Source organism: Ambystoma mexicanum, chromosome 7q (genome assembly GCF_040938575.1).
Source record: "Ambystoma mexicanum isolate Mex_15411 chromosome 7q, UKY_AmexF1_1, whole genome shotgun sequence".
Taxonomy (NCBI): Eukaryota; Metazoa; Chordata; class Amphibia; order Caudata; family Ambystomatidae; genus Ambystoma; species Ambystoma mexicanum.
Window position 1 is genome coordinate 51,527,938 of NC_090941.1, and position 15,124 is coordinate 51,543,061.

General features: G+C 44.6%; 1 long non-coding RNA gene across 1 annotated transcript in view; it reads left to right on the forward strand.

Moving 5' to 3' along the window:
* Nucleotides 1–950: 950 nt before the first annotated feature.
* The window catches only part of LOC138528744 (uncharacterized), a 106,769-nt gene continuing 92,595 nt past the window's right edge, over nucleotides 951–15,124 (forward strand). The window contains exon 1 of the long non-coding RNA XR_011284220.1: nucleotides 951–1,047. This is a non-coding gene — a long non-coding RNA (uncharacterized lncRNA). The remainder of the gene's footprint in view (nucleotides 1,048–15,124) is intronic.

Consider the following 15,124-nt stretch of genomic DNA (forward strand, 5'->3'; position numbering starts at 1 on the left):
TCTCCACCTCCTCCATTCTGTTTCCGAAGACCTGCCAACTCTCATCCAATTGCTGCAGCTTTTGGTTTGTCATCTCAATGAAAGTTTTAAGCGCTCTAATTTCCAGTAAAATGGCTTCAATAGCTGTGTTAGAGATAGTAAGTGGGGCAGGTGAATCACTTTTAGGTCTTTTGAGATTAGTTGAGGAGACATTAGAGTCGTTTATTATGGATGCACTTTTCTGAGTATTCTTGCTAGTGGCCATTTGTGACAGCAAAGAACTCAAAGGGCCACAATAAATAGAAAGGCGTCTGATCTGACAACTGGGTTCAAAGTTAGACCTCTGAATTATATAGGTTCAGGTGTTCAATTTATAATTATGACTAAATGTATGCAGTTTGTCTTGGACGCTAGGTTATAGTGCTACACAGAACCACAACACTTTCATGACAGAGATAACTTAGGCTTTGATGTAAGTCAGGATATTTAGTAAAACACCAGAATCCCACTTAAATCAATCAAGCTTTGTGTCCAGCTAAATGAAAACCAAAGCTGACAAGTTGAATGTCAATTTACATGACAGAATCAAGGACCTTAGAGAATAGTTTCAGAGAGATTGGACTAGTATGAGTGGTTTGTTTGAGGCATAACCGTAGTGAAAAAATATAAAAGCTCACAGTATAATTAGCCAGTCATAAAATCAGAAGAGGAAGAATGGCGCACTTCAGGACGTTGTGGATATGTAATATGCGTGCTGCACAAAGCTAGTTAAATGAACGTTATCCACAAAGGAAAGGAAAGGCTTAAATATCTCATGTTTATTTTTGTTCAGCTTTTATTCACTTTTCTTTTCTATGCTGCATGCAGTTCAAAGATAACGATCCAGGCAGCGCCTGCAGGAAGAGGAACCACCTGGGCCAATGACGGGACGTCAAGGAGGGTGTGCCCCCAAGCGTCTCCTCACGGAAGATGGATACACCAGGAAGCGGCAGACAGTGGAATGGAGCGGGTCCACAAGCAGCACCAAATGGATGTAGCCGTGACGGATCCTTGCTGGGAATATGATGAGTAAGTCCGCAATATCCCGGCTCATAAATACAACAAAAAAAAATGTACGAGTAATCTCACGTAATGCCGTTTATATGTATCGGTGGAACGGAGCAGCTGTGTCAGGCGGCCATCCTCTTTGGCGTTCAGCCACGTCCCCCCAACACATTGCTTCTTGGCAGCCCATTGTGCTTCAGGTTCCTATAATCACAATGATACATGCTGTTCGCACTGGGATAATGATTCACCCACAATATAAGGTGCAAGCAAATGAGCAAGGTACAGATTCACAATGAGGAGACCATGAATATATTCAGTTATTTCTATTGAGAGCCACGATTCACAAAGAAGTTAACAGTTGTATCTCTGACTTAAACCTCTTTTTTTTCTTTGGAGGAGTAAATTAAAGTTAATCCCAGATTTTTCTTTGTGAATTCAATGGTCTCTCTAGGAGTAACCATAGCCCCTTTGTCAACCAGCACCAGCTCTCGTTTTTGGGTGCCATGAAGAATAAAGGCATTCAGTACAATACTTGCAATTGGCATTTTCAGTTTCGTCTGACCCTTGATGTTCCATTTGCTATGATACAATACTCCTCACTGAACTGCCTGTAAGACAACTAATAAAACCTCTTGTCTCTCTCAGCAGTGTTGTACTAGACACCAACCTTACTGCCCAAATACACATTTGTACCCATACCCAACATGTTACATTATGCACTGCCTTGAAGTATAGGTATTAAATGCCATTACCAAGGTGGCCGCACCAGGGTCACTGTGAGGTGTTTAAGCTTCTACCTGGTTGTATGAGCATTTGTAGTGTGGAAGGGACAGACATTTCAAGAACAAAGGCATCAGTCTTTTTGAGCAGGTTTCAGACCTTTCCACCAGTGTTCTACTTTTTATTTGTGCCTAATGAAACCTGTCATAAAATGACCTTCAAGTAAAACAAAATATAATTTAACAGAGTTATGAAAAACTATGCTTATAAACATACAAAAGGGGTCTTGTTTAGGGAATGACTAACATTAGACAACCCGGTATGCTGGGTTTGAACCTCTCTACCAATACACTTCTTTTTTTGTTTGTATTTAAGTTTCTTGAAAGCATGAGCTTGGTGACTGTGATTATGAAAATCTATGGATGAACACTCACATTGCAAATGTGTTGCTGTGGCAATGACCCTCCTCTTTCTGTTTGGGTTTGTCTATTGCTAAAAACATATGAATACGTAATAAGGGATATTTGATAGCAGCTAATGGAAAAAGAGGAAAAAAGCAAACATTCAAAGAACATTTTCGTGCAGGGGGAACTAACCCATTTCCACCAGTCTACTTGAGATGCATCACAATCAAAGACTACCCTTGGTGGGAATAATACTAGCTGTCCTCAAATCTGGGAAGAGTTTTTGGTGTAAGGTGGGGACAGGCAAGCTGAAAGTGAAAACTGACTTTTATAGAAGGTAGTATTAGGCAGTGATTATGCAAGGGTCCTGTTGGCTTAAGTGGCTGTGGGTCGATCTGTCTCGCAATGGCGTGTGTGGATATAGAAATAAAAGGATAATGCAGTTGTCCTTTTGTGGTGAAACACTTGCCCATTTTGATAAAGGTATTACTAGCTGGGCACATTTGCTATTTCCCCTTGGAGCAGAGGCTGAATATGAGGGAACAAAAAGGGTAAATGCATGGGCTTGACTGATGATGTTGTGGGCCCTCATGGTAGTTCTCCTTGACTACTGACTTTCTTGTAGAATCTGTATGTCGTATATGAGATACCTAAGTGCCCACGTGCAATACCAACTTGAGTTGTACTTGTGAAAAGAATATTTAGTTCACTGTAATGGAGCACTTATTCAAACTCTTGTTTAATGATAAAACCAGAAAAATAAGTTGTGGTATTAAAATTCCTCACCCTTTAAACCAATGTCATGCTATTAACGAAACATGAAAGAATGAGTTGCCCCTTTCCAGGGCAGCCTTTCCTGTCTACTTAAGTTGAAATGGAAGAACACGATATCCTTGATAGTTACCATGGGTAAGGAAAGAATAGTAGTATCTGGTTACATTCCTGCCAGGTAGCACTGGTGGGCAGAAGTAAAGACAGAAATCAAAGTCGAGAGATTGGCAGAGATGATGTACAGGAGCCAGTATTTATAGCCTTCTGTCACCTCAGAACGTACAGACCCATTAATGTCAACATGACCCATTCCATTCTGCAGATCCTTGTATATCAAACAATACTGTACTGCTCATAATTTGCCCAGTAAAAACGCAGTAATACAAGTCCCTAAATGAGAATAATAATGAATAGGGCATGTTAATGAATATGGCCATTTTCACTGATTGTGAGGAGGTTCCTTATAAGTAAATACTTTTCACATAATTGAGGTATGTAGAAACCTTTTTAAGTACAACATCTTCTGACGCAAACAGGGTTAGATTTAGCACCTCCATGCCAGAAAGGCATTTAATGGACTAAAGTACTTGTGTCGGTATCCTGGCATAGATTAAAAGAGACTTAATTTCCCTTCTCTTTACATATTGTCAAGAGCATTGATCTTTATTAATGTCTGGGCCATGCCTTACTTTTTACCTACTGTTAAAAGTCCTTCCTGCTACATAATGTGTTGGACTAGGGTGGTGTGGTCAGAATACCATGTTTGATTAATGGTAGCTTTGGATCCTTTGCTGCAACTAATTTTGCATTTCAAGGCTGCCATTTGTTATATCGTTAGGCAAAATGTAGCATATATAGATAACTTTTTTTTCAAACTCCAATTAATCCACTTTCGCATAAGTAGGTAGTTTTCAGCAACATGAATATGTTTCTGATAACAAGCTCAAGCTGGATAAACCCAACACCCCTCCATTGACTCAGTTATGCAGCCAAGATGGCAATCAATATTTTGACATTTAAAAAGAAACATGACACAATCAACTATGTGATAAAGTATGTATTAAATCCATTGTATACATGAACATTTTATGTTGCAGGATCGACTTAATTCCACTAAGAGCATGATTTTGCATCGCCAGCGACAGACTATTTCATATGGCGGATCACCAAGAACCATGTAGCTCAAAAATATGCTTTGACCTCTTTTTATTTTCTCACACAGTGTTGGGGAGGAATAGAGGAAGCAACAAGAATGCCCTTTCAGGATTCAGTGTCAATAAGTGTTGTCATAATAGGATAATTAATATGTTGCTTGTGGTGTGCCTATCATGGCTAGACTGGTTTCTGGCCATATTTATTAGTGTTACGCAGCCCTAGGGATATATTTCCCATCTGTTTCAGGGCTTAATCTCACAGTCTCATGGTTGTAGCGCCTTCCCACTTCTTTGCCACAAATCCTCTTCACAAGGGCATAGAGTTGTGCCTTATATGTGCAGTGCACACCAGAACTACTTCCTGATCAAGTGTTATAGTGGCCTGGGTCCCTTTTGGGGTCAGGGTGCCCTACTTTCGAAAGGATGTCATGTCAACCTCTTATTGGTTGCTTTTTCCCTCTCTTCCTCTAACTGCAAATAGGGGATATGGTTCCCTTCTCACCACTTGAATCATATAAGAGATAGAGTAATGTTCACAGCACTTGACTCATATACGGGATATAGTTCCCTTCCCCCAGCTTGTTTTGTATCAAGGATATGGTGTACTTCTCACCAAGGAGGGGGCATCACTGGTCTGGTAATGCCCCTGTGGCAATAGTTGCAAGTCTGAGCGAAGTGAGGGCTTTAATGTAGCCCTGGGGGCATTGTCAGATTGATGATGCCCGCTTCCAAGAGTTGTATTGCTTTTAGTCGTACCGGGGTACTAATATAATTTTTTCCTCGAGCTGAGAAATGTCATTGAAACCATTTCTCGACTCGAGAAAAAAAAAGAACAAAGAATGCCCACCAGGGATCGGGCAGAAGTGACTACATGTAGTCTTTTCTCCCTTTCCATGGGGACCGTTTAACTTAACAAGAAAAAAATTATTAAAGACAATGGCCGCCATGATAAGGCAGAAGGGACTACACATAGTCCATTCTCCTTTTACATGGCGGCCAATGAAAAAAATGTAAACAAACAAAATGAACACCATGGAAAGGGGGAAGGGAATACATCTAGTCCCTCATCACTTTCCATGGTGTCTAATCGCACTACGGAGATAAGCCACGAATAGTCCTGTTCTCGGCACCGGTGAGGGACAATGCAGCAGAATGCAAGTGGGGATTGAGGGGGGGCTAAATATGTGGAAAAGTGGGGTGGGGGTTGGGGGAAGGGCACGAGGGGATCACACTTACCTGATTCCCAGCAAGGGAAGATGGTGGCCTCCTGATCCGACGAGGCTTCGAGTGGGGTCTTTCCATGTGCCAACAAACACTGTGATTCATGGAACATGCAAAGTGTATTTTTGCCATGCAAAGTGAATTTGCATGGGAGAAATACACTGTGCACTGTTCCATGTATCAGGGTGGAGCAGTGCAAAGTGCATGTTTGCAGTGCAAAGTGATTTTGCACGGCAAGAAGAAACTTTGCACTGATCCATGAAGCAGGGTGGAGCAGTGCAAAGTATATTGTTGCAGTGCATAGTGACTTTGCACTGCAAAAAGACACTTTGCGCTGTTCCATTAATCAGTGGTTGTTGGCAGTGCAAAGTCACTTTGCACCAGTGAAAAGCACTTTGCACCGTGCAAAATATTCCCTGAATGAGGCCCTATGTGTGCCGTTCTTCAACCTATACACACATCTGTAGGGTTAGTTTAAAGTGGCCAAAGTCATGATCTTTTAATACAAAGTAATACAATGACCAGTCAATGCCACCCGGAACTCCTGGGAAGCCTTCAAATGACTCATTACATATTCAATTGGCAGTGGGCAATTTAAGAACAACTGCACAGGCCCAGAATTTGGGATTAATCTCCTGTTTTGTCTGAGACCAAACCAGAATGACCTTAAATTCAAATTAGACATAATAATTTCGATGTTGGGCAATCCACTCTACTACTGTATAATACCTTCAAGGAACTAACACAGCTGCTAATACGTGTGGGCGGGTCTCTCTGCTAGCTGAACTGTTGCACTGGCTGTTGCTCTGATATCCCTGGCGGCCACCTTCACGTGATTCAGGGTCACTACATTGAACTCCTATTGTACCACACCCGCTTCACCCTAATGCCAGTCCTAGCGTTTGCACTTTGAAGTCAATTGCCCGTAATTTAACGCATAATAAAACTAAAAATAACTCAAATTAAAAACCGACAAGACATCACTCAAGTGGGGGAATGCATCCTTTAAGCAAAGCTGCCTCTGTAGCTTCCCAAGGCACTCCCTAAAGGCACCTTGCATGGGTGGCTTAGAAGCCCTGGTTGCACGACTACCCATCACTACAGAGGCCCCTGTAGGTCAGCTGATAAAGATGATATTTCTGCGTATTGCCCTTTGTCATATTATTTGCATGTTTTTAAACAAATAATTAAATAATGGTAAAGATAATAATCAACACCTTAATGAAAACAGAACACTCGTTTAACAAGAAGTTGTTGACTTCAGATTTTCAATGCATCTGTATTAAATTTGTATATGAATGTCGTTCGCAGGCAAAATTCAAATCATGTTAAATGCAAACCTTATAAACAAACTGGTTGAAATTGGCGTAGTCACCTGCAGTACTTTCCCTGGTATTACCCATGTCTCTCATTTTGCTGCAATCCTTCTCAACAAGAATGAGAAAATACATTGAAATGTCCACACGTTACAAACACATCTTACTTCAAAAGGAAACCACGGACTTATCAAAGGATTCCAGAGAGCCCCAAACCACATAAAACACAGGAAGTTTGTGTTATTTCAAGACAGCGAAGCGAAGCTATTGGCATCGTTGTAGGCTGTCTCCAATCATGAGTACTGGGGTGTGCAGCCTGTAGATTAGATTATGCATCGTCTTCAATTCTTGTTTTGTTGCAAAGAACTACATTTTACAAGATATATGGAATATATCAACCAACAACTGAATTCTTTTTATGTATGGAGTGTGTGCAACATCACAAGTTACCGCTTTCGCCATATGTCAAAAATCCAAAGCAGTGTGCCATCCAAATCAATTTAAAATTCTGGTTGAAACGTTCCTACATTTTCACGTCAAAGTAAGGCTATACATATGGTGAAATAGCTTTTTTAGTATGATAACAGTTTGTAGTTTTATGACTTTTGACAAATAACATAATGTCATGCTTAACACACAGATCACGTTGTATCATGATGTGAACGCTTAGACTCTAAACATGCTGTCAAATGTGTACTAGATTACTGGAATGCAACTGATTGAGAACGATATTCTCATAAGTATTTTTAAATCTATATATTATACCACTGGAGCCAGCCGGATCACAAATTCAAACCAGGGAGCACCATATGTACAAGGCTAGAGGCCATGCATGGCGTCGAATCAATAGTCAACAAACCTATATGTAACCCAATACCATGGCAGAGATTTTATATGTTTGTGTTCGTGAACTTGGAAAGTGACATCAGTACAGAACTGCTGGGTAAAACCCACACAAAAGCAACAAGCAGATTTCGGAATTCAGTGATCTGATATATGCCCCTTACTTAATAGCTTTACTAAATTGGAATTGGGAAATGTTGTGAGCACATTCATGTTACAAATTATGTAAAGCTGACTGAACAGCCTCCAAACAAATCAAGAGATCTTATTTGCAAGTGGGGCTTTGAAGGCGTATGCCAAGTTATGTTATGTTTTGTGGTATTTATGTTCCTCCCGTACCAACTCTCTGTGTGTCAAGCGCTTCTCTAAACAGCTTGCTGGTGGGCACTCTCTTTCCTCAGCAGGCTCCCTCATATCTAACATCTTTGTTTTGAGCCGGATCTCCTCAAATTCCAGAAGCTCCTCAAGACTTTCTTCTTCAGCTCCTCCTTCCCTTCATCCCTCCTCTGCTAAAATCCACAGTTGTTGAGATTGGTGACTGTTGAATTCCTCCTACCTGGTGCTGCTGGCAGGGGGTAAGAACAATGGGGGCCACATAGTATGCCCAGCTGATGTGCTGCACTGGAGCTACGGAGGACACGACATACCAGAACTGGCTCGTGCCCGGAACTGTCTGACTTCCGTCAGGACGGGCCCTTTATTAACAGTGTGCCTCACGTCACTGCACATGCCGGACGTGAGGTGGATATAACATTCCTCCTTTTTCCCAACAAACACAACTGAACAAAACTCTGCTACAGATTTAATCCAAATCACTGACTCTCCTGTACAAATCTAGTCCAGCACAGGTAGACACGCTATGCCTTTCCTTTCACCATTCATAGTCACTTAGTCTCCATGGGGCCATCGGGGCTGCCCATAGGTTATACCCACTGGGCCTCTGTGGAAATGCTGTTGCTGAGCTATTCCCACCTTCTGGCTTCTCCCCTGAGACTCCACTAGGTGCCGCTGTCCATCGCATCAGTGGCTCGAGGCGTGCAGTAACTGTTCCATGTCACCCTGTCATTGTCTGTCCCCATCTGTCCACATCTGCTGGTGCACCCTCTTGAACCAAGATGCATTCCTGGCAATTGTCTGCTGCCCTCGTTTCTCAGTCACCACTGTCCCTTCCGCTCGGGTTACTGTCCATGGTGCGTAGTCATAGCATGTTTCCAGCTTGAACTTTGTGGGGTTTTGCTGGACCAGCACATGATCACCGACTTTGTGGTTTGACCTTCTTGCGTGTCTCCTGTCGCTCATGTGGTCGTTTGCTGCAACACTCTTTTGTTAGGTGTGGTCGCTGTCGAAGAGATCAACTCCCCTGCTTGGGTGGTGAGGTATGGTTGAGTTCACCACAGTCCCATACAAGAGGTCTCCCGGGGGTATGTTGGTGTATTGGTCCAGGGTTAGGAGGTGCTCCTGTGATTTGGCAGGGGTGGCAGGATGTGATGACCTGTTCCACCTTGCTGTCGGTGTGAGGGAACCACACCCGGTGTCACATTCCAGACTTTGTCCTGACCATTCCCTGATGGCCTTCATGCGCCAGTGCTACGATTCTGTCCTGCAGGCTGCTGGGGATTACTATGTGGTTCCCTCTCAGGATCAGCCCATCACTGGTGAGGAACAGTTCCTGTCATACGGGAAAATGCCAGTGAGAAATTCTCTGGCCACTGGCATGTGGTTATGTACGTGGCAGAGGAATGAATTCCACTTCCCGGATATGATTGTGTTCTTCACTATATCGCAGCAAGGGTCGTTGAGCGTGGCATCGACAATGTCTTCAATGTCGACCGCCTTGGGATATGTATGATTTGACATACGTGCTCCTCCGTCTTCTCTGCTTCGCTCACTTCCCCCAGGGTCGCAGACCTTAGGTGGATGGACAGGAAGTCTGCCGGATTGTCCGTGCACACCTGGTAGGCCAGTTCAAACTCATACTGCTGAGGGTGGAGCAACCACTTCACAATTCTGGCTGGAGGGTGTGCCGATGACCCTGTGAAGATCGGGATAAGTGGCTTGTGGTCTGTGTATGCTCTAAACTTCCGTCCATAGAGGTAAATGTGAAAGTGTCGGAAGCCCCAGAGTACCGATATGGCTTCCTTTTCGATGTGCGAATATTGCTGTTCGTGGGGTGTGAGGGCTCTGGAGGCGTATGCGATGGGCTTGGTTTCCCTTGTCTGTGATAGTTGTACCAGGGCCAACAGGGCTTGCATAGACATACAGTTCTGTCATCAGGGTAGGGTCGTAATATGCCATAGTTGTTTTGTAAAATAGAGATGTCTTGATTCGCTCAAACGCCTCCTGACATTCAGAGCTCCAGTTCCATTTGATGTTCGACCTGGTGAGTTTCCTGAGTGGCTCGAACATGGTTGCAAGGTTGGAAATGAACCTGCTGCAATAAGTTGGAATCCCCAAGGAACTGCGTACCGCATTGGCTGTTGTCAGGGGGAAGGCCTCCTTTATGTCTGCCACCCTTTGTGGGGCGGCGGATACGCACTCGCTGTTGAAAACATACCCAAAGAATGTGATCTCTTCTTTCAGGAAGTCGTATTTGTCCCGGTGGATGGTTAGGCCTGCGGTGTCCAGCCTGCTGAGCACCGTCTCAAGCCGACGCATGTTCTCCTGCCTGTCGCTGGCATGAATGAGGATGCCATCACTGACATTCAGCACCCCTGGGATCCCTTGTATCACTTCCTGGATTGATTGCTGGAACACCTCTGCCGCTGACGAGATGCCGAAGCCTAGCCTCTCTGCAGACCCAAGTGGGTGGAGAAGGTCGTAATGTACCTTATCTCTCTGTCTAGTTTCAACTGGTGGTATCAAACGTTGAGGTCAATTTTTGAAAATATTCTCCAGCCTGTGAAGTACTTAATTATCTCATCTAAGGCGCATGCCAATGCAAGTTCTTACTTTCCATCGGTTGCTTTGTTTTTTTGTAACCACCAAAGATGAGACCCAAGGTGTCAGCCCCATGACTTGTTCGATAATGCCAGCCTTTTCAAGTTCCTGAAACTCCTTTGCGACCATGTCTCTCATGTGAAATGGAGTTCTGCTATTGCGTACCGCCTGGGGCTGTACCGTAGTGTCGATGTGTGGTTCTATGAGTTTGCCTAATAAACACCCAATGCCCTGGAGGATGCTGGGGTGTTTTGTTAGGAGGTCAGTGATGTCAGTGGAATCTGCAACATCGCAGATGAACCGGATTAGTACCAGGTCTTTAGCTGCATCCCTGGTGAGCAGGCATTCGATGCCTGCAATTACGACATATATCTTCGATTTGATGACCGTCTCACCTCTGCACAGTTCCGTTCTGAAATGTCCCTCTACTGGGAGTGGCGTCTTGCTGCCATAGGTGAACAGGAGTGTTTCCGTTGACTTGCAGTCTGGTCAAGGACGCAAGGTCCAGAACATTGTCGATGGCATCTCATTTACCAATTCTCCGGAGTCTATCGTCATGAGTGTCTCTTGACCCTGTATGGACACAAGGCATTTGGGCCGTTTCCGTTTCTCTCTCGGCTCAGTGTTTCTCTGATCAAGTGCCGACATCAGATGGATTTTGCTCCTCCTCCTCATTCTCACAGCCCCCACAACCGTTGCTGTTTCTCCATTGTCATTTCCGGATTCGTCTGTCGACGAGTTGTCCTCGGCCGTTATGCAACGTGTATCAGCTTGATTGTTTTTCTTGTAGAAGGGTTTGGCTGTTGAGGGTGTGGTCATGGGCCTTGAGGCTACCCTGAGGATTTGCAGACATGTGTTAGTGGTCCTTCTGGCTGAATGCCCCACACGTGGTTCCCTGCACTGGGCAGTTTCTCCTTCTGTGACATTTGTATTTGTATTTGTATTTATTTATTTGTATTGCGCAGCCTGCCCACGGGCATCAGGGCGCATGTTTAGAAAGGTGGTTACAAGAAAGTGTTACAGCAGGTAGTTAGAGGTTACACTTATATATACATAAACATATATAAATTATGTACAACATTTACAGGGGTAATATACAGATGCATTATTTACAAGGTAGCCGGGAAGTGCAGCATGCAGCCAGTGTTACATAGGACTGGCCGCCATAGCGTCTTGCTCATGGAGCCACTGTTTTGTTTTACTTTTGAAGGATTGGAGGGAAGGGACATTCCTGAGTTCATTGGGTAAGGAATTCCAAAGCTTCGCCGCAAGGACTGGGAAGCTCGAGCCTCTGGCAGTTTGAAGCTTGAAACTGGGGATGATAAGTGTGTGCGCTTGTGCAGATCTTAAAGTTCTGGAGGCTGTGTGTTGGCTAAAGCGCGCTGATAGGTATGCCGGTGCAGCGTTATTCTGTGCTTTGTGACTAAGAACAAGTGTTTTGAGGGCGATGCGCCGTGCAATGGGGAGACAATGTATGTTGCGTCTGGTGGAAGAGATGTTGGCGCGCCTGGGTATGTTTAGAGCAGCTCTGATGGCGTTATTCTGGGTTACCTGTAGTTTATCAATGTTTCTTTGGCTCGTACCGAGGTAAAGGGCGTTGCAGTAGTCAATTTTTGATAAGATGAGGGTTCTGGCGAGAATAAGGCAGTTGTCCGTTGTTAAGAAGGGACGGCAAGCTGTGATCAGTTTACACGTATACGCGGATGCTGAGACTACTGAGTTGGTTTGTCTGTTGAGTGAAAGGGTGGAATCTAGGTAAATACCGAGGGTTTTAGTGACATTAGTAACCTTGATAATGTTGCCATCAATGTTAAAGGCCCCATATTTACTGTTGAGTTTTGCGAGTTTGGGCTGAGAACCTAGGATGAGTAGCTCAGTTTTCTCGTCGTTTAGGCAAAGCCCGTGGTGGGCCATCCACGCTTGGATGGCAGTGTAGACTGCATTAAGCGCTTTGGTGTCCGTTACAAAATTCCCAGTGATAGGGATGAGTATCTGGGTGTCGTCTGCATAATTTGTGTAGGTGACACCCAGATAGTCAAGAATATCAAAGAGTGGTTTCGTAAATACGTTATAGAGCGTGGGTGATACGCATGAGCCTTGAGGGACTCCACAGGGGACGTGAGCTGGGTCCGCGGCGGCGAGTGGTGAGAAGACCCTCATGGACTTGTTTGCAAGGAATGAGCTGATCCATGAGGTGGCTGCATCTGCCGCACCAGCCACACTTGGTAGACCTGGGAATTCTCGGTTGCCACTGCAGTAAGTTGTTCATTTCATTGTAGTCCTCTCTTGGTTCTTGGCATTTGAAGATCTGTGCTATTGTCGCTGTCGTTAGCACCATTTGGAGTTTCTGTAGTGTGGTGCCCATGTGCACTGCCCTTGTGTGCGACAGCTCCCCTTGGCATCCATATTCGAGCATCCTGGCTAGGATAATGCCTTTTTCGCCTAATACCATTCTGCACAGTTTATTCAAGTATATGCCGTTGATGATCTGGTGCCTTATTTCCTTTTTGACATTGTCGAATTCACACGATAGTGCTAGTTTTCTGTGCCTGGTGTGGTAGACGTCCAGTGTTTCATCCTCCATTTGAACTGTGGTGCAGAAGATGAAAGTTTCATAGCTCGGATTGCATTGTGGCATAAAATGTGCTGTGAGGGTGTCTTTGGCCAGTTGGTATATGTCTGCACCATCATCGATGACAAGTGAGTTGAAAATGTGGAAGACGTCATCACCTACATTGAGCAAAAGGTGTGACCTAATTTTCCTGGGTGTTGTAATATCCTTGCAGTCCATCTCCATCTCGAACTTTTGAATCCACAACTTGCAGGGGGCCCCTACTCATGATGGATCGGTGTAGGGGTTGAAAGGTCCCAATGCAGCTGTGGCACCTCCATGAGGTTGAGGGCACAGCAATGGTGGCATCAGTGACATGGCCATTCTTGCCGGTGTGCCAGGTCTGGCCGCGATTGCTGGTGTTTAGGTGCGGCACCGTAGAGTTGTCATCTCCTGTGTTCTTCCCTGGATCATGAAAATGTTTTTACAGTTGCATCCGCTGTGCTGCTTGTTTTCGTTTTGAAATTCGTTTGTTTGCCATTTCTTTTTTTGTGTGGGGCGTGGGTCCCTTATCATGTTTTCCCAAAATTAGACTGTATCGTGGTTGCATGGTGTGATTTGTGGCCTGCTTACAGCTGCGCGGGCGCTCAGAATCGCAACCTCATCACCAGTGTTGAATTCTCCCGACTGGTGTTGCCGACGGAGGGTGAGAACAATGGGGGGCCGCCTAGTAGGCCCAGCTGATTCACCGCACGGGAGTTATGGGGGACGGGACACACCAGTGCTAGCTTGTGCCCAGAACTGCCTCACTTCCATTAGGGTGGGCCCTTTATTAACAGTGCCCCCCACGTCAACGTGCATGCAGGATGTGCAGTAGAAATAACGGTAACCAGGGCCCTTATGTGTCCTCTTGGGCCCTGCCCTCCCACCCCCAATTGCCTTCAGCCTCCAGCCGCTCCCAGCTCTTGCCATGGCACCCACTGGCCTATGCCACTACATGCCTGCACTTACCTATCTATTGGCAGCTGACCACTTACCTAGGTAATTACAGCTGCTTACCCCCTAGCGCTTCCCTCCTGGTACACATAGCACTTACCGCGCCCACTCCCTCATCCCTTCTCTCTTTTTTTGGCACTTGCACATTCTGAATGCTCGCAAGGCTTAATAAGTCTGCCTCTTTCTTTCATTGTTATTTGATTTTCATTGCCATCTTCCCTCTCTGTTGCCCTGTGGGTGCTTTGAAACAAAATGTACTTGATGTATGCGTGGCTTAGAAATGCACAATAAATAAATGAAATAAAGCACAATGTTTATTAGATACACACTCTTCATGCTGTTAGCTTTCTCGTGTTTGGTGGCAAAAGATCCTCTACCTGCTGTTGGTTTCTCAATGGAAAGAACCACGATGACGATTAGGACTGCAAACTTTCCCAATACCAATTACCCATGTGGAAGTCTAGAAATTACCCTACCAAAGCATAGATGGCATATTATGTTGGCTGAAAACCAATTGGATCATATGCAATACATCGCCAGTGCCGAATCGTCAGCATAACCATAGAGCGTCCATTTTGTCTGTAGATCCGCCATTTGCTTTCCTTGCCTTTCTGTTCAAAGGCTTTGCAAAATGTATTTCACTTCATTCTGCTCTAACTGAAAGTAAGGCCACCAGTTACATGTTGAGAGACCGGCCCAGACAGAGATGCCAAGCAGTACAGAAATACATTGTTTTCCTCCCTCACAAGTCCTTGAAGGAGAACAGAGAGGCATTTAATCACCATGCCAGGTGCCAGCCGGTCTCGCTGTAACTGCAGAAACATGCTGTTAAAGGCATGAATTGTACTTTCCTAGCGGCCCCCCCTTTTGGGCCCGTCTTAGATCAGGCTGACCCCTAGTTCACGAGAAACTAGACGATAGCATGCTTTGGAATGTGTCTCTCCTACGAACACAGTCTGCTCGCTAAACAAGTGCTTTATGTCCTCCATAACAAAGAAACATGTCTGCACCCTGCAAATTGCAACTGTTGCTAAACTAAGTAATGTAGATTAAGAAATTCTGTGTCATATTTGTCATAATTGTCAATTATTGAACCCTAGCTCAAGAAGATACATTATAGGCGGTTTTTGATGTGTCACAAACAGATTGTACGATTTTCCTTTTGTATATATGTCACTGTTGAAG